The 20,164-nt window shown below is 50.7% G+C and overlaps 1 protein-coding gene across 6 annotated transcripts in view; it reads left to right on the top strand.

The window, feature by feature from the left end:
• Positions 1 to 20,164, top strand: part of HTR2C (5-hydroxytryptamine receptor 2C) — a 435,377-nt gene that overhangs the window by 61,891 nt on the left and 353,322 nt on the right. Inside the window, exon 1 of one of the 6 annotated variants that reach the window (XM_043522557.1) lies at positions 19,473 to 19,536. The exons of 4 other annotated variants lie outside the window; for them this stretch is intronic. The gene's annotated coding sequence lies outside the window, so the exon portion shown is untranslated. Of the gene's footprint in view, positions 1 to 19,472; positions 19,537 to 20,164 lie in introns of those variants that run through there. One more of the 6 variants, XM_043522554.1, reaches the window with a different exon arrangement.

Genomic DNA, 20,164 nt, shown 5'->3' with positions numbered 1-20,164 from the left:
GAAAGCAATTGGGATTTCTCATTGTTAAACAAACAGCAGCTTCAGAGCTCGGCTTACAAAAATAAAGATCGGGGTGTGCAGTTGTAGACGTCTGACGGACAGAGGCTCTGTGGAGGAAAGAAAATTCTAGATACACCTCCTTGGAACGTACATCTCCGTGATTTTGTTGCTGTCATTCCCACGGCCGTGGTGAGGCGAGGCTATGGCATTGCCACCCAGTGATGCGCGGGCTGATGGAGTAGTTGAGTGGAGATGGCTGGCCCATGAGAGGTCCAGCTGGGCTTAAGAAGCTATTCTGGGATATCAAAGAGCAGCTACAGAAAATGGCGTGGCTAGCCCTCCGCCTCTCCTTTCTTTCCTGGCTGTTTGTTCTCAGGTGTAGGATGTACCCTGGCTGGTATGTGGCGGTGGTGGGTGTGTTTACACAGCACAGGGGATATCTCATGGCACATTGCACCCTTTCTGAAGCAATGCTAGGGGTACTGCTGTGAACCTGCTGTGAGACGGGGCGAGGGGTGTTGTATGGGACTGTTGGCCCCGGCTGGGAACTGGCTAGTGGGGTGCTGTCTCAGGAGGGCGGGAGGTTTCTGGGCTGCTGAGGGGAGATGCTAGTTCAGGGTCTAGGTTGGAGCAAGCCTCTCTCTACATTTCCCTCCTCAGCCGGTGGCCCTCCTGCCCTTTCCTGACCTCGCTTACGAGGAGGAGATGTGGCTCAGATCAGCAGTCTGGGTTGGGAAGGAGCCGGCACAAAGCCCAGATTGGCTGTCCGGACGGAGGCAGCGTCAGTGACTAGCTAGTGCGCGGACGTTGGCTTTCTGACGGGTGGTGTTTGGGAGCTTTGGGAGCTCAGGAAAGTGTTGGGCCCTCGGTGTCTTTGGGGTACGGGACAGGGTGACCAGGTGTCCCGATATACCGGGCTTTGTCTTATATAGGCGCCTGTTACCCCCCCACCCCCATCCCGATTTTTCACACTGGCTGCCTGGTCACCTTCGTGGGGGAATAGAGGGAGTAAATATGAGAAGAGAGGCAGGAGTGCTGGGCAAGGGGAGTCAGGGTGCCTGGGATATGAGAGACAAGCAGTCTAATCATGCGGGGCATAGCAGGAGAGAGCACACTGCTCATGGATGCTCTAAGAATGGCCTCTTAGCTGGGGCTGGACCCAGGGGTCTAAAAGGAGGGGAAAATTACAAACAGCCCCTAAAACCAGAGCGCTAACCCAATGCTCTGTGTTCGAGGATTCCCTCACGAATGTCACCTTTTGTGAAATAGTCTATGGGCCTGGTCCGGGCTCTTTGCTTAGTTGGGGTTACTTTGGGTGGGGGTGGAGGGGCATGCGGAAGCCTTCCCTCCCCTACCCACTTAGCGCACGAATAAGGCAGGTCTGTGGATAATATGCTGTGCAGAAAACGAACCTCCCAAATCCATGGTCTTTGCTAATGGGTGTGATGACTGCTTCAGAACCGTTATCCTAACCCCTCCCGGAGGGGGGGGCTGAATAGACAGAAGTGCATGCCGTCCTGCCCTGGTAGCTGTGAAGTGACTGGTGTGGGCATGGCTGAGGAGTTGGGATTGCTTGAAGGGTTAGCCTGGCTGTTCGGCCCACCCGTCTCCACTCGCTCACAGTGTGAGTGCTGCCCTGCGCAGTCCTAATATCAGCACCGTGCTTGGCGGGAATTCTCCGGTGCCGCTCGGAAACCTGAACGGTTCTGGGAGGCTATGTAGAGTCTCTAGAAAAGTACCTGCCCGGTGCTCTTGGGTTAATGAAATGAAATCCTGTTTTGGGGAGGGGGAGAACTGGAATGAATCTGGTCAAACAGTCTCTGGTTCTGAGTGAGTTCTGCAAGTCGGGACTGCGTGAGACAGGGCACTCGCTGATATTGTGGATGCAGGCCAGGCAGTCTGAATGTTCCAGGAGGCCATAATCACATTATAGCGCCAGACTGCCCAGGCTGGAGGCCCTTTCCAAAAGCATCGATCAGGCATTGGAGAAAGGTTCAATGCAGTGTTTACTAATCTAGCATAGTGCTTTTCATTGTTATCAATTGATGGCCTGTCCCTTTAACTACAGTAAGCTGTGACAGCTGCTTATATGAATCTTTCTGAGAAAGTTGAAGAAAATATTTCCTGATTCAGACCAGAAGAATCATTCAGGCTCCCACAGCCCAAAGCTTATTATGGGCAAATAGGTTGAAATTCCTAAGTGGTTCACACACTCTATATTGACACAACATTTCCCTTGAGTTTCAAGTGATACAAGTTGCTGTGGTCCCAGGTCAGCAAAGCATTTAAGCACGTGCTTTCAGTTATGGTGCTGTTACCATATATGACACTGCTGTAACAGAGAATGGTATGCTGGGCTTTGTTTTTTAATTTAGAAAAATTCCTTCTGCGTAAAATATGAACATCTTTAATAGATTGGCTGGTGTAAATCAGGGGATCTCAGGGGAAGTCACTGGAATGATGCTGAGGACCTGGTCCATGGAATTTGCACTCATGGTTTTAAAGGTTGTGCATAGAATAGACTGGCACTAAATGGAGTCCTATATTTCTGTTTACATCATAAAGGCCAGATTCTGATCTCACACTGATGCAACTCCATTGACTTCTGTGGAGTTAATCTTGATTTACCCATGTGTAAATGATCAGAATCAGGCCCTAAATGTTCAATGAATGCACAGTCGGAGAAAACTTGAGTGTGTGGGGCTCAATTCTTTTGGTATTGTGTAGTTAGAAAGTTTGCGGTCTTAGGGAATCAAAACCAACAATCCTCCTCCTCCCTGTTGTAGGTCATTGACCTTTTTTAATTGTTATGATCTCATTTGGCTCAAGTATAACTTCTAGGTCTCACCCCTGCTCCCGGGGTATTGATTTTGATGAGACATTTACGACCAGAGAATTTTAAAATTTTGTATCCAGGACTACTGCATATGAGGTGGCAACCATGGAGCCAGATTCACTTTTATTGAAATGCCACCAGCCAAATGTTTCCAATCACCTCCCATATGTATGTCATTGAAATGTGGTGAGCATTTTCCAAGTGCGTGAATCGGCAGTGACTTTTAGCCAGCCTATCCATATACAAGTTTGTTTTTTAAATTAGGATGGATTATGTAAAATGACAAACTCCTTTTTTAATAGTGATGTATCAGAAAACTTTCCCCTTGTTGATGGTTGTCTTGGGAAATAAACAGGCTCATGTATTATTAAAGACCCCCAACAGTGTCCAGACACGTATAAAGACAAGGGGTGGGATTTTCAAGTGCACCTAACTGATTTAGGAGCATGAAAGCTGTTCAGATCAATGGAACTTGTTGATGTGAGATACTTGGTGCACTTAAAAATCCAGCCCAAGATCCTTAAGCCAAAGAGCCTGCAACTGAAGGCCCCATTGCTGCACTGAGAACTGCATGGGCAGACCCTGTGCCTACATGGAGTCCCGTTGACTGCTCTTTGGCTGCGTATGGGCGTTTACACCATTCACTGTGCAGTGGTGGGCCCTAACTGGACAAGTACAAACCACGGATGGGGAAGAAAAGGATAAGCAGCATGGTGACTTAGCACACACCGTATTTCACATGTGTTGGGATTTTTGTGTCTTTTTGTATTTTCTTTATATTTATTTGATGAGGAACCAGGGTCCATGGGCCTTTTGGAATAGGGTATTTGAAGGAAGGACTTTGAGGACAATAGGGATGAGTTAGTGGGTCAAGGAAGGGGAGTCCCAGGACTAAGAAGCCACAGGGAAGAAAGTACAATAATGATTAACACAACAATCACAGTGCAACCTTCCTTCCTTTCCAGCCAGGACACACTGGCTATTTATTATTTATTGGCAGTAGCATCCAGTATGTGCCAGTTGCACCTTCAAAATGCTTGAGGACAGTCCTGCTTTCAGGAGGTCACAATCCAAGGATAGACAAGCGAGCAGGGGACAGGAAGCAACCACTGGCAGTTTACATACAAGCCAATGTGATCTGCTGAAAGCGGCATGCCATACATGGACTGGCAAGGACTTTGGGTGAAATCATCGGTGGAGCCAGGGTTTCCCCATGTGGACAAGCATGGGGCAGCGTGGGAGAACGAGTGGAGGTGATTATGTGAGAAGTTGGCAGGCCAGGCTGGGAGCAATGGTAGGGTGAGAGATGGTGCTGGGGAGCAGGGCATGAGGGGGCATTTGACAAGGGAGGATTCGGAGGGAGGAGTGGAGTTAAACACATCTTTGAAACGTGTGACAAGAAGCTTTCACTTGATGTGATTTGACCCCCTTCCATTTTGCCGGCGCAATACCTGCTTCCCTGCGGACGGGGAGATGGCTCCCAGCAGGGGCCAGATTGCTGTTTAGCATGGAGGTTGCTAATGAGTGCACCCCACTATTTGTTTATTCCGTGTATTCTCCCCCTCCCCATGCTCCCCTTTTTAGTCCTCAGCATAGGTAGCGGTCAGCTGCAACGTCCCCGAGGTCTGGGGAGCTGCTGCATTGGCTGTACGAGTTGGCGCCCAGCTCGGCTTTTACAGCAGCAAGACTGATGCGCTGCTGTGCGGGCTGCAGAGCCTAGCGTGGCCCAGGCCGTTGCTTACAGCCTTGGCCGTCTGCTCCCTCCCATGCATCAGCTGGTGTACATTGGCGGTGCTCCTCTCGGGCACTGAAGATGCTCCTAACGTCTGTTTGCGCCAGCTGGGGATCTGGTCCTTGGTCCCTGCGGCATGCTGGCATTGATGTAGGAGGCTGGGACAGGTCAGTGTTCACAGCGTTTCAGACAGAACTCTAGAGTAACTCATCTTTCCCTTTCTAACAAAACCCTGTCACGTTAAAGTGACTGGCCGGAGAGGGCTGGATGTGCCCCGGTTCTTGTGCCGTGCATGGGATGCATTGTGTCCGTGGAATTACAGTCACCCAGGTAACTAGCTGGTGCACGCCCCCCAGACGGTACTAGACTGTGTGTGACAGAGGGACTGCAGAAGGTGCCCCCCGGTCAGTCTGCAGTCTGACATTGGGGCCGATCCTGCCCCTCCTATCCCAACGCCTGGGCACCTCAAATACAGAGGGTTAATATGGAGGGGCTGGAGATGGCCAGAGATGGGGAACCTGCGGAGCAGGTCCTATTGCTCCCCTCCCCCTGAGCTCTCCCAGCCCATTGGGGCTCCCTGTGTGTGATGCTGTACAGCTGGGCTTGTGGGGTGGGATTGGTGGGTCTGCTGTTCTGCCCCTTTTCCCCTCCCCCGCCGAGCAGAGGGCAGTAGCAGCAGGGGCTATTGCAGCACACTGATGCAACAGGCTGCCTGTAACAGGGCGGCCGGCTCCTTTAAGGGCCAGGGTGTCTGTTCAGTGACTGGACCCAACGGGGGCAGGCGATCCCGAAAAGGGCCAGGAGAGCTCAGCAGGAGGTGGGCTGCTGGGACTGCCCCTGGAGTGGACAGAGGCCCAGAGTGAAAGGCTCTGAGCCCTGCAGCCGGTGCCGGGCAGGGAAATGGCTTTGGTTTGTGAGTCTTTTGTTTGAATTAATAAATTGTGCCTCAAGGGAGAAGGGCCTGAAAGAGACATGGGTGTGGCATTAGCCCTTCCTTGGATGGAGAGACAGGCCAGCAGCTTACATGTGGTGGAGGATGCAGGCAGGTAATCGGTCACTGGAACAGAGAGAAACTGAGGCAGCAGAAGGGGTGGGCAGTGGAGGAGAAAAAGCAGTTACTGAAAAGCCTGGGGCAGGCGGGGTTTGTCTGGTGTCCGCCCAACAAGAGCAGACCCAGACACTCCTCCTGCAATGCTGGGAGACACCTCAGAAGCAGCCGGAAGCACAGAATGCTGCTTGACAGCAGCGGCAGGAGCAGTTCCTGACGCAAATGGGCTCGTGGGAGTCTAGCTGGTCCTGGAGAGGGTGGCTCAGGAAGGCCTGGCCCTGAGCTGGGGTCGGTGAAGTTGGGCCCAGAAAATGACGCTGAGGCCTTTTCCCACACCTTTGAGCGAGTGGCCGGTGCAGCTGGCTGGGGGAGCTGACGTGGGCCGCCAGGATGGCCTTGAGCAATGAGCAGTCTGGCTTATTCTCTGAGGTAGAAGCTGCCATGTTAGCCCACGGGGGATGGACTCCGCAGGTGTTCCCTCACCAGCTCCACGTCCAGCCGTTCCCACGGGGAGCAGAGCATCCCTGCGTGTACTGGCCCACTGCTTGCTGGACCTTGCAGCGGCCAGGAGGGAGCAACAGCTGGTCTGGGGTGAAGGAGGCGAATGACGAGCAGCAGCACTTGGTGCTGGAGGCCGAGAGGATGGCGCTTCGCACTGAAATCCCCCTACGGAGCTGGGCACGGTAGAGAAGGACGAGACACTGGAGACCTGGGGGTGAGGCGCCCACCCGAAGAGGGCGAAGACTGTGCCCTGGTGAGGGACTAGACTCTGGAACTTGCCCTAGGGCCAGACTATGTTCTGGTGTGGGAGCTGTCACCGGGTGGGCTGTGGTGTTGAGGGCCAAGGGGCAGCCAGCCCTGTCCCATTATGAGAACCAGCTGGGCGGAAGGCAGGTGGTCCCTATAAAGGCTGAGACAGGGAGCTCAGCTGGAACAGAGGTGCAGGTGGTGGTTTTTTGTCTGAAGTGATGAACGCTGCCTTGGGGGAAAGGCCTGACAGACACTTGGGCATGGGATTTTTCTCCAGCCAGCCAAATTGTGGTTTCAGGGGGGAGAGTCATCAGTGTAATTCCGTGTTAACGTCTAGAAGATGGTCTTTAAAAAACATACAGAGAGACTGTTTTCCTGTTCAGTTCTATAGGGCTTTTCCATAAGGTCCTGGGGCATGGAAGAGAATTTTGCCCGTTGTGTATTTTCTTTTTTTTTTAAATGGTGGATTTTCTTTCTCAGCTTAAAACAATGACTATATTTACATGACGTACATCTATTTTCTTCTAAGTCTGTCATTATTTGATTGGAAATAACTTTCCACCAAATATCTCTGCCCCGTTATCCTGTACAGAAGATGCCATCCATAAATTCTTGCAGCAGTTTTTACCTCATGTTAAATAAATTATAGCAAACCAGTGTGAGAAACAAAAAACACAGAGGTGACATAGTAGTATCAGAGCGGTACCTTACCATTTGAGAAGCCCTTTTGGATGGCAGTTGTGGTGTGTAGTAATCCTGTGTCTGCCTGTCGCAGTAACGTGACTGGTCAAAAGATGTAGCAAACAGATATATGGGACTGAAATAGGTAGGTGCCAAAGCCCTTTGAATGCAGTTTCTGTTGGACCCCATTACGGATGACTCATTTGCTCCCATTCCTAAGGGATAGTTAATTAAAGAGCAGAAAGATATGGGATTTTTTTTGTTTTTTTGTTTTGTTTTTTACATCCAATTACATAGCGGATCCCATCAAATCTTGTGGGGTAACATAAAGCGATATCATCTTAAATGGTACAAGACGCACTGAATAAGATAAAACTCGAGTCCAGACTGAGGCTAGGAAGCAGCTTCCCAATTGCCATGGGTTTATACACTGAGTGTCCAATAAAAACCAGGAATCATTTCTACCCTGGTGCCTACTGCCTTCATCACTTAGTGCTTGGCACATCCACAGTTTCACTTGCCACGCTCTAAATCTCCGTCTAGACAAGCCCCCAGAGCAAGCCGCACAACGGAGCGATGGTTTTGTTTGCGTGGTGCTGGCTGTGTTCAAAACTATCTCATTGGTACGCAAGTCCACAGAGTGTCTGTGCCTTTGAGGAGGACCCTGTCTTGTGTGATTCATCCCCCCTTTTGGCATCTGTGCCAGTCTCTCTTGCCCAGTTTTTAAAAGCCCAAGTGTCTCAGGAATGAGTGGAAAGGGGTTTTGAGCGACACTGTGGCCTTGTGTTCGTTCCCTTTCCTTCTCCTTAGGGGGTGACCCCATCGCTGTGTTTCATCTCTTTGCAGTTCAAAATATGGTTTTTTCATTGTATTTTAATCACCTTTTCTCCAGCTGCACAGCAGCTCATGGAGGAGAGTGGTGTTTAGTAACCAAAATGTTCACACTGCTATAATAATAACTAGGCATAATTTACATTGAGCTTTTCCTATACATAGCTGGGGAGTTGTTGGATCTCAGGTTTACAAGTGCTGTGACCCTGATAATGATACTACTTCAGTGTTTCATATGGTAACAGTTCCTGGTGGGACAGTCCGTTTCCACTTGGCAATCAGCTCCAGTGTCTTGCAGGTAGGGAGTGTAACTTACAGACTGGTCTCATTGCAACTTGCAGGGAAATTTCTTATGTCCTTTTTCATGTGGTCAGCATATTTGCCCTGGTCTGTTTTCCAGGGAGCTGAGACAAAATAGGTCTCAAATAGCTTACAGTGTGGGGGTGTGTTCTACACACATGGATTGGCCTTGGTTTTATCCCTGTAAAAGCAGAGACTCATGGGGTTTAGATGCCAGATCAGAAGCTCAGAGGGTCTTTGCTTTTTCACTTGGCTCTGTTGAAAAGCTCCTCTCCTCCCCCTGCCCTAGCAGGGCTGTGTAGCAGTTTCCCTCGGCTGCTGGATCAGGGAGTAGCTGGCAGTTCTCTTAACTACAGAACTGGGTCAGGTGTGTTCTCGGGCACTGCTGTGGTGAGCCCGTTACTGTGGGGGAGCCCGGAGTGATCTCAATGGGGAGTGGTGAGTGGCAGGAGGTCCCCAGCGACTCTCGGCCACCAGCTGGCGCATTGTACCTCTTGTTCAGCCAGCGCCTGCGTGGGGCAGTGTCTTCCGAGCCAGGTAGGGAAGAATCTCTGGGACCTGGGAATTGCCTCCGACAAGCAGTAGCAGAATAGGCTCCAGAGCAAGCCCCGTTGTTTCATGAATATGAGGCTACGGACCAAATTCTCTAGTCCCGCAGGCCGCTCTGTGTTTATGCAATGCCAAGTGTCTGTAAGCCAGCTGGGAATTCACAGTGGAGATGCTCCTGGTGGCATTACTCACCCACCTGCATGTTGGACAGGCCGGGCGTGGCCCCAATCCTCCACTGGCATAAGGGACCTCGTGCCAGCCGTGTGAATTAGAGCAGGACCCCCCTTACACGGGCGCCAGGGTCCCTGATAGGGAGGGTGCAGAAGTGGAGCCTGCAGGAGGAGAGAATGTAGCTTCTCAACCTCTCTGTCGCTCCTGATTCAGAGTTTAAGGTCAGAAGGGACCATTAGATCATCTCATCGGACTTGCTGTGAAACACAGGCCACCAAGTTCCACCCTGTACTGAGCCTGATCATGTTTGTGTTTGACTGAAGCATAAATGCCACCACTTCCCTGGGCAGCTCATGCCCGTGGTTAATCTCCCTCACTAGTCGGTGCGCCTTTATTTCCTGCCTTGTCCTCATGCAGTGCAAGTGCTGTCTGATCTCTCCCATCCTCAGCAATTCAGTCTTCAACCCACGTCTCTCACGGGGCTGGGAGGCTGCTGGCTGTGTAGCAACACAGCTGGAGCTGTCCTACCAGGGGCTTCCTCTTCCCCGGTCCCTGACCACAGCTGGAGCTGTCCTACCAGGGGCTTCCTCTTCCCCGGTCCCTGACCACAGCTGGAGCTGTCCTACCAGGGGCTTCCTCTTCCCCGGTCCCCGACCACAGCTGGAGCTGTCCTACCAGGAGCTTCCTCTTCCCCGGTCCCTGACCACAGCTGGAGCTGTCCTACCAGGGGCTTCCTCTTCCCCGGTCCCCGACCACAGCTGGAGCTGTCCTACCAGGAGCTTCCTCTTCCCCGGTCCCTGACCACAGCTGGAGCTGTCCTACCAGGGGCTTCCTCTTCCCCGGTCCCTGACCACAGCTGGAGCTGTCCTACCAGGGGCTTCCTCTTCCCCGGTCCCTGACCACAGCTGGAGCTGTCCTACCAGGAGCTTCCTCTTCTCCCATCCCCTACCACAGCTGGAGCTGTCCTACCAGGGGCTTCTTCTTCTCCCATCCCCTACCACAGCTGGAGCTGTCCTACCAGGGACTTCCTCTTCCCCGGTCCCCGACCACAGCTGGAGCTGTCCTGCCAGGGGCTTCTTCTTCCCCGGTCCCTGACCACAGCTGGAGCTGTCCTACCAGGGGCTTCCTCTTCCCCGGTCCCTGAACACAGCTGGAGCTGTCCTGCCAGGGGCTTCTTCTTCCCCGGTCCCTGACCACAGCTGGAGCTGTCCTACCAGGGGCTTCCTCTTCCCCGGTCCCTGACCACAGCTGGAGCTGTCCTATCAGGGGCTTCCTCTTCCCCGGTCCCTGACCACAGCTGGAGCTGTCCTACCAGGGGCTTCCTCTTCCCCGGTCCCTGACCACAGCTGGAGCTGTCCTACCAGGGGCTTCCTCTTCCCCGGTCCCTGACCACAGCTGGAGCTGTCCTACCAGGGGCTTCCTCTTCCCCGGTCCCCGACCACAGCTGGAGCTGTCCTACCAGGAGCTTCCTCTTCCCCGGTCCCTGACCACAGCTGGAGCTGTCCTACCAGGGGCTTCCTCTTCCCCGGTCCCTGACCACAGCTGGAGCTGTCCTACCAGGGGCTTCCTCTTCTCCCGTCCCCGACCACAGCTGGAGCTGTCCTACCAGGGGCTTCTTCTTCCCCGGTCCCTGACCACAGCTGGAGCTGTCCTACCAGCATCCTTCCTCCCCCCATCCCGCAACCACAGCTGGAGCTGTTCTGCTGGAGCTTCCTCCTTCCTTCCACCCTGACTACAGCTGGAGCTGTCCTACCAGGGACTGCCTCCTTCCCCTTCCCCCTCACACCCCCCCCCCCGTCCAACCACAGCTGGAGCTTCCTACCAAGGACTTCCACTGCCTCCCCCAACCCCACCCCACAGCATCCCCTAGCAATGCCTTGGGTGCAGGGAGGGAGATGGGAACTACACAGAAAAGAAAGCACAGCCAGGACTTGTTACCCTGCCCAGGTCAGGTCCAGGGAAGTGGATGGGGTGGTGTACATCCCCTTGGCCCACTCTCTCTCCACCCCATCCCCTGGCACACCCCCCCACCCTGTGTAGATGCCAGGGGCGGGTGTGTGTGTGTGTGATTACACCCCCATATGTGAGGAGAGTGCGAGATCAGCATGTGGTCCCCTGCCTTACATGGTGTCTAGCTTCTGCCCAGATGTGGCGATGTGCTCACCATGGGGTTTTTGGTTAACAATGGTGATGTGTTAAGGTCCTGTTTTAAACCCACAGCCTTTACACTCTGATATGTTTCTGAAGTAACCCCTATCCCAGCACTGTACCCTGGGGGGTCTGTGTGCCCTGCTGGGTGATGGGCAGTATTACTTTATCCCAAGCAGTGGAAGTGGTTTCAAGGAGAGGCCAGAGAAGCTGAGACATGCTAGACTCTGGAACTGAAAGTCTGAATGTGATGGTCACCATCTTGGCTAGCTCACTGGGGATTGAGGCAGGAGCCTCCAGAGCGAAACACGTGAATCTCTCCGCCTTGAGCTCACGAGGCTCAGCTCTCTAGCCTGGGTGGTAACAGACCCATGTTCTCTGAACTGGGCACAGAGGAGCCCTGTAATAAACACTGACTGGTGGGTTGTTACAGAAACACTTTAAAGTCTGTGCTGGTTTTTCCCCAGACTTCTCTGGATGCTGCTTTCCTCTCTGCTGTTTGTGTCCCTCCCTGAAGGGCAGGGATAGCGGGTTATGATGAGAGCATCGGCTGGGGAGGTGGGTTCAGAAAGACTGAATTGAAATGAAAAACTATATTGCCTTGTTGGTGTTTCTCATCACAATCATTTGTTTGGGTAGGGCCAGTCCTGTCCTATAGCTAATGCACTCACTGCAACGTGCCTGTAAAGTCTCATTGTTCTGTGCCTCTGAATCACTTCTGCACTCTCTGTGATTGAGTTTCTCTCAATCTATCGGTCACTGTACATAGATCTTAACAGCTCTCCGCTTTGCCACATCTGTGTATGCCCATCTAATTGGTTCTGTGTGGCTGTGGGGTTGCTGGTGCAGATTGAAAAATCAATACTTTTTTGACATAGAGACAAGAATTCGTTGAACCACACCTCAGAATGCAAATCAGCTGCTTTACCAGAAGCCAGTCTACTGTTTCTAATGTCATCCCACGGATGACTTCAGAAAAATGGATTTTAAATTCATGCATCATTTCCACAGGACTTAACTCATTAGAGTTTGGCCCAAACCAGAGCTACCCTCCCCTGGATTCTGGGGAAAGTTTAGAAGTGGATTCAAACGCCATTTCTTATGCTTATCTCTGGATAAACAAATGGCATACCGTTGGCGTGCTGACCACAATGAGAAGTAAAGTAAATTCACTCCACACTCCCATGGAGTCCCCTGATGCCTACGGAAACGTGCCCTGCAGGCTGCCGTGAAGGCTGCAAACACCAGATTTAGTTGGGAGCCCTCTGCTGAGAGCAGTTTTCTGCTGGTGCCCATGAGCACTTGCTGTCTCCCAGCTCCAGCGGGGGCACATTGAGCTTAGCAGGCAGATTCAGCCGTCGGCCATGCCAATGGAACGTCATTGACCTAAATGAGCCAAGTGCTGCCTTTGGTTTTAGGTGGGGGCCTCCCCCTGAAATGAGTGGGAACTTGTCAGGCCACAACTGCAACTTAGCACTCACCTGCCATGATGGCTTGGGAGCCGCTATTGAGTGTCTGCTGATTACACTCCTCTTAATGGTCTCAGTGTTCCCTCGCGTGGCCCCGTTCCCTCCCAGATTTGCTTGTAGTATGTTTATATTGTAAGCTCGTTGAGACGGGGCAGTTTTCTCATTATGTCTGTACGGTGCCAAGCAACCTGGCTATGTCTATGCACTTGCTGCAGCAGCAAGTCTCCTAGCCCAGGTCAACAGACTTGGGGTTGCGGGGTTCGCGCGAGTGCTCTGAAAGTAGCTGTGTGGGCCGCTGTGAGCTGTGTGGCTCCTGCTCTCCAGCCTGAGTTACAAGAGCAAAGTGCTGTCTACACAGCTATTTTCTGAGCACGAGCACAAGCCCTGCAAGCCCAAGTCTATCAACCCGGACTGAGATACTCGCTCTCATGGGCTGTGTGGATGAACCCTATGGGGCTGTAATCTCTGATTAGGGCCTCCAAGAGCTACTGTAATAAAATAACAGCATCTGGAACAGAGAGTGTGTGTGTGGGGGGAATTCACTGTGAAATGTTCATATAATCATCTAGCGAATGGAAGACCAGGGAGAGCCAAACCTGATGGGTAGCTTTTCAAGAAGGAATAGAAGGAGGATGGAACCTGAATTTCAAATGAAAAGAACTGGCAGTAGAGAAGGTATGGTGAAATCAGATAAATCTAGAATTGTGTTTCAATAGATAAGGCAGCTGCTAAAGGAAAGAGACATGTAGGGGCATTTGAATGCCAGAAACCACATGCAGTAGCATTTGTAAAATCTGCTCAAGACCATAAGAAAAATGATGAAAGAGGAACTCAGGAAGATCAATGTCAAACTTATAAGAAAAAAACATAAGAAAAAGCCCTCAAAAGCTTGGAAGCATTAAGGGGAAAATGAAGAAACAAGAACATTTCTGTAGCATTGAACAAAAACTAGAATGAAGAAATTGACAGGGAGAAACTAAGGCTAACAATGGGAATATTTTATGTAGTGATATGTTTTAGTATGGCACATGGCCTCTTCCCTTAACAGTACAAAGTCTTTTCTTGTATCCCTGTTGTTTGGACAGCAGTGTAGCAAGTATCAAGTAGTATGTAGAAAATAGCTTCGGAACTGAACGTGTGAATTGCAAGGTGGTGCTGTGCCATGTTGCAAATCTGGATAGCAGAAACATTTCTAGAAAGGAAGTGAAATTCAAAGAAGCATCTTTGTGCATTGTGACTTCAGAATGATGTTAGGTTAGTAACATGGGTTCCCATTTGTTAAATACTAGTTTTCAATAAATAGACAGCATAGAATTATAGAGTCACAGAAGATTAGGGTTGGAAGAGCCCTCAGGAGGTCATCTAGTCCAGCCCCAATTAAATTATCCCAGCCAGGGCTTTGTCAAGCTGGGCCTTAAAAACCTCTAAGGAAGGAGATTTCACCACCTCCTTAGGTAAACCATTCCAGTGCTTCACCACCCTCCTACTGAAATAGTGTTTCCTAATATCCAACCTAGACCTCCCCCACTGCAACTTGAGACCATTACTCCTTGTTCTGTCATCTGCCACCACTGAGAACAGCCGAGCTCCATCCTCTTTGGAACCCCTTTCAGGTAGTTGAAAGCAGCTATCAAATCCCCCCTCATTCTTCTCTTCTGCAGACAAAATAAGCCCAGTTCCCTCAGCCTCTCCTCGTACGTCATGTGCCCCAACCCTCTGATCATTTTTGTTGCCCTCCGCTGGACTCTCTCCAATTTGTCCACATCCTTTCTGTAGTGGGGGGGGGGGGCCCAAAACTGGACACAGTACTCCAGATGTGGCCTCACCAGTGTCGAATAGAGGGGAATAATCACTTCCCTCGATCTGCTGGCAATGCTCCTACTTATACAGCCCAAAATGCCGTTAGCCTTCTTGGCAACGAGGGCACACTGTTGACTCATATCCATCTTCTCATCCACTGTAACCCCTAGGTCCTTTTCTGCAGAACTTCTGCCTAGCCGTTCGGTCCCTAGTCTGTAGCGGTGCATGGGATTCTTCCTTCCTAAGTGCAGGACTCTGCACTTGTCCTTGTTGAACGTCATCATCTTTCTTTTGGCCCAATCCTCAAATTTGCCTAGGTCACTCTGGACCCTATCCCTACCCTCCAGCTTATCTACCTCTCCCCCCAGCTTAGTGTCATCTGCAAACTTACTGAAGGTGCGATTCACCCCATCATCCAGATCATTCATGAAGATGTTGAACAAAACCAGCCCCAAGACCGACCCCTGGGGCACTCTGCTTGATACCGACTGCTAGCTAGACATTGAGCCGTTGATCACTACCCGTTGAGCCCGACGATCTAGCCAGCTTTCTATCCACCTTATAGTCCATTCATCCAGCCCATACTTCTTTAACTTGCTGGCAAGAATACTGTGGGAGACCATATCAAAAGCTTTGCTAAAGTCAAGAGATATCACATCCACGGCTTTCCCCATATCCACAGGCAGGCAGGTCAGTTCTCAAATAAGTACAGTAGACGCATAAAGGGAGAAATTCACCCCGTGCAGAGGGACCCAACTGTGATTGGGAGTGTACCCTGCCCAGACTCTGAAATAGTTAATGTGGGGCTGAGAGGCCAGGAAGGTTACATGCTGCACCTGGAAGGTGGGCCAGGCTTCATTCAAGATGAGTCACAACTGGGAGAGGAGCTGAGTGATGAGTTTAAACAGAGGACGTTTGGAGCCAAAGGAGGCTTCAGGGAGAAACTTTACCCTCACTCTGTGGGATTAGAGTGGTGAGATGGGGGAGAGTTCGCTCTGGGATCCTGTCCTTATTAGAGACATCTGGCAGGAGGCCAGGAGAGACGTAGGAGACTCTGGTGGGAAACCCTGACCAAAGGAACTGGACCTCCAAGGAACTGGACCTCCAAGGAGAGACCCCTGGCAGGTGTTCAGCTGGGGACCAGAGCAGGGGGAAGTTGAAAGGGGGATAAGGTCAAGCCCCAGAAGGGGAACAGTGGGTTTACGTCTCTGTTTTATGGCTTGGGAGTTTGTCAGGGGATCCCAGAGGAGAGTCCTGAGAGAAGGATGAACCTAGCTAGGTTGTGGAGGAGTTGGGTTTGTCTTGCGTGCCCCCAAGTTTCACTTCACTTAAAAACTACATGCTTACAAAATCAGACCTAAAAATATAAGTGTCACAGCATGCTATTATTGAAAAATTGTAACTTTCTCATTTTTACCATATAATTATAAAATAAGTCAATTGAAATATAAATCTTGTACTTCCATTTCACTGTATAGTATATAGAGCAGTGTAAACAAGTCATTGTCCATATTACATTTTAGTTTGTACTGACTTTGCTAGTGCTTTTTCTGTAGCCTAGTGTAAATCTAGGCAAATATCTAGAGGAGTTGATGTACCCCCTGGCAGAGCTCTGTGTACCCCCAGAGGTACATGTACCCCTGGTTGAGAACCACTGCCCTAGTCCATCTCCTGGCAATTTGTGAGTGCTACATCGCTTTGCTAGTGCTTTGTCCACTTGCCATTTAAATAGGGAGATTATTTCACCATTTCCCTTGGGAGACTTACCTTGAGATCAGGGTGACTTTCCTGGTATTCAGCCTGACTCTTCCTTTTATTAATTGTATTCCATTTCTTCCACCTCTTTTGTGTCCTAAATCTCTCTCCATCCTCTCTACGTACACTCTTCAAACATTGCTAGGTCTGCCCCGAGAGACGCTTAGCCCATATCGATGTGCTTTGCGTTCTTCCTCCAGAAGAACTAATCTCTCCAGGCGTGTGATGTTGATTGTTGCTTAAAACAGACAGGGAACAGCGTTCAGATGTAAAGCATGCTAGAGACTCGGCCCTTTGACAAAGAGCAAGAAGGGACAGGTGGTGAGTCATGGCTACTGTCCTTCATTGGCTAAGGGTTACGCATGTCGTGTTACTTTTGTTACCCTGTCTGACCTACTTCACCTCTTGCTTGTGTGTCCCGTTTACTAATGATGTCTTGTCTGTAAGATTGATAGCTCTTTGCGGTTGGGATTGTCTGACACATGGCACAATGGGGGCCTGCTTGTGTGTATGGCACTAGCCCTTGGCTAGTCTGTAGGGGCTGCCGCAATTGAAATATTTAATCACAAAGAAAATGTTTAAGTGCCGTAGTGGGGAGCAGAGGTGCTAAAGCTCGTACGTATGCTGAGAGCATTATCTGAGCTACAGAGAGAGGAGAGAGACAAGCAAGATAAGTGAGGTGTTTGTGGACAAAACCAGGCCTGAGAAGCTTCCTCAGGGGGTGGACGAATCAAACATAGATACATAGAAGAACACAACCAGAGGGAGTTTGATTTGAGGGGCCAGGGAAGTGGTTTGTATTCAGGCGTCAAACTAGCTGGGGGAGAAATGAGCCAAGTGCCAAAGTGTTGGATTTAATAGTTTGACATTCTGAAAAATGCGAGTGACAAATGAAATGAAAGGAGAAATGTTGGTTTCTTGGGGCACCTGAGGTAAAGGTCTGTCAGACGCCACAATGCTAGAAACGGACTAAGGATTAGTAGCTGTCACAATTAAAAATTCCAAATTGGAGAGGGTTAGTGTACAGATGAATATGAAAACCTCACATGCTAAATTACACTTTACAGTTACACACAGGATCATGAAACTATCCAGCTCATGGTTTTACATGGTGCTCTGCACACAACGAGCAGTTCAGCTTGAAATAAGTGATACGTGCTGAAAGGTCAAATGCCTGATCTCCTCCTCTGTACCAGTAATTTGGTCTGGGGTGGTTGGTTTGACTCAGAAGCAGGACAGAGAGACAGTGAGGCAGCCAGAAAAATAGTTTCCCCATTATATAAAAATCAGAAATAAACCCTGGGAGCCATAAGCTCTTGTAAAGTAATTCGAAAGGCCCTTTTCTGTGCTCTGCTTCAACAGGAGCAGAATCAGGTCCTAAATGGTCGAAGAGGCATTACTAATCTGTAAATGGATTGGATGGATGCAGTGATGAGCTGCCAGAAGCTGAAGAACCGGTTCCTTCAGTCGCTCCGGGTCTTTGGTGGCACTGAAGGACCTGCCGCCGAAGACCCGGAGCGAGTGAAAGACCTGCCACTGAAGTGCTGCCGAAGGCCCAGAGTGCCGCTGGGTGAGTAAAAATTCTCAGGGGAGTTTCCCCCAGCCGACAGCTCAGGCGGGACACAAACAACGGTCCCGGGGGCCGCATGTGGCCTGCAGGCCACAGTTTGCCCACCCCTTTAACAACTGGTTCTAAACCGGCTTCAAAATGTAACAACCGGTTCGTGAAACCGGTGCAAACCAGCTCCAGCTCACCACTGGATGGATGGCTAGAGCTTTGCACATATATTAAAAACAGCAAAATGGACATTTGAATCTTAAGCTGACAGTGTTTGTGCATGCAGAATTTTCACTTATCTGCGCACCTCAGTTGTGTTCCAGTATAAAGTGTGCATATACACTGAAATGCTCATTTTCAGGGGGAATGGAGTAGGACAGTATGCACCAAATTTTTGAGAGTTTGCTTATGGAATCTGTTCAGGAGCATTTATCTCACTTCGCATGTGCAAAAAACTAAATGGTGCTGTTAAAAGGGTATTCAAGCAAATTCCATAGAATACTGGGATTGGAAAAATGGATGTCTGTCAAGAATTGTAGCCTCACTTATAGCCCACCTACAGGGGCCTGTGCAGTGGGGAGCTGGAGCCGGTTCGCACCGGTTCGCGCGAACTGGTTGTTAAATTTTGAAGCAGTTTTAGAGCCGGTTGTTAACCCGCTTCCCTGCCGGGGGCGCTGAGGCTTTGATGGGCTCCGGCCAGGAAGTGATGTAATTCCTCCTCTGACCACCGGGGGTGCTGCGCTGCGGGAGCCACGTGGGCTGCCGCCTGGCCCTGGGCACAAGCCCTGGCTCCCGCTGCTGCTGCTCCCCTGGCCGTGGGGCTCCCGCTGCTGCCGGGTGGGTCCCCGGCTGCTCTGCTGGGCCGGGGCTGCGTCCTGCTGCTCTCCCCATGAGCACCCACCACCCTGCCTGCAGCCAGCCCCTGCCGCACCCCCTGCCCTGCCTCCAGCCACCCCTGCACCACCCTGCCTGCAGCCAGCCCCGTCTCCAGTCACCCCCGCACCTCCTGCCCTGCCCACAGCCAGCCCCTGCCGCACGCGCCCCCTGCCCTGCCCGCAGCCAGCCCCTGTCTCCAGTCAGCCCCTGCCCTGTCTCCAGCCAGCCCCACACCCCCGTGCCTCCAGCCAACCCCTCACCCTCCTGCCTCCAGCCAGCTCCACACCCCCTGCCCTGCCCGCAGCCAGCCCTGCACCCCTGCCTCCAGCTAGCCCTGCTCCATGCCCCTGTCTGCAGCTAGCCCCACGTCCACTGGTGCCCTGCAGTTCCCAGGGCAGTAACCCTGCACACCTGCTTCAATGAGGGGGGCAGGGAGCAGCTGGGACCCACAGATGTGCACACCCTAGGGTGACCAGACAGCAAGTGTACAAAAAAATACATACTGGGGCACATCCCTTACATCAGAACTTTTTATAGGGAACCGGTTGTTAAGATTTTGGTAGCTCATCACTGGGTATGTGCAGCTATTTTCCTACTAGTATGCAAGGAAACTGGCAGGCCCTGGTGCCATCTATTTGGACTCTGTTCTTGTCAGACCTTTTGAGTGAAGCAGAGCTAGGCCTCACTGAATAAAACCTGCTGTAGGTGCTGAAGGGAATGGTGATCGTGAGACAGGAAACAGCCAATGCCTCAGTATGGCGATAGAAACGCCATGGCGACACTGGGGATCAGCCACAACAATTAAACTCTTGAACAGTTCTCATCATTAAAAATCTCCTGACATTTTTCCTAAATGTCCGAGCCAAATTCTAGTTTGGGCACTTACATGCCTGGTGAAGTTCCAGCTGAATGAGGTATTTGTTAACGTCCCGTCACAGGCGGTCATTTAGTGTGTTTATCTCATTTAACACAGCTTCTGCATTGCAGGAACTCCTAGGAACAGTTTGGCTTGGAGAGAAAGCTTAGGGAAAGGTATGTGTTCTGTTGTTTTTGTTACAAGGGTGGCCACACCCAGGAGGAAGGTGTTTCTGACTTGATGAAGGCCAGTGAGACCGGCTGGGTGCTCAGGACCATTGCAAATCAGACCACTTTTTACGGGCATTAATTGGATAAGTAAATGTTCATGATCATTCAATGTATTATTGTTTATCATATATTTTGATTTATAAATGTAAAATTCAATGTATACATTATATTGTGTATTATGTATAATCCTATTGAGTGAGAATGTGCATATGCACCCATGAAGTCCTACAGGATAGTGTATGTTCAAACAGGAATTATTTTGCAGAAGTTCTGTGGCCTGTGTTGTACTGGAGGTCAGACTAGATGATCTCACAATGGTCCCTTCTGGCCTTGGAGTCTGAGTATGTGTATCTGTAAAGTTTTCTTTGGAAGAAAAATACTCTATAAATCTGCCGTTGCTATAATAGTGTCACACTGCAACAACTGGAGGCCATTATTTTTCTTAGAAATAAGGTCAGTCATAGTGAACAACATGTGCCTTATGCTGCGGCTAGATGATGCAGAAATTGTTTTGTGAGAAATCGCACCAATCTACAACTGGAAGCAAGATGAGGAATCTTAAGGGACAGCGCAG

The sequence above is a fragment of the Chelonia mydas genome, chromosome 9, assembly GCF_015237465.2.
Source record: "Chelonia mydas isolate rCheMyd1 chromosome 9, rCheMyd1.pri.v2, whole genome shotgun sequence".
Taxonomy (NCBI): domain Eukaryota; kingdom Metazoa; phylum Chordata; order Testudines; family Cheloniidae; genus Chelonia; species Chelonia mydas.
Note: the sequence above shows the minus strand (reverse complement) of the source record. Positions and strands in the feature narration are given on the sequence as shown.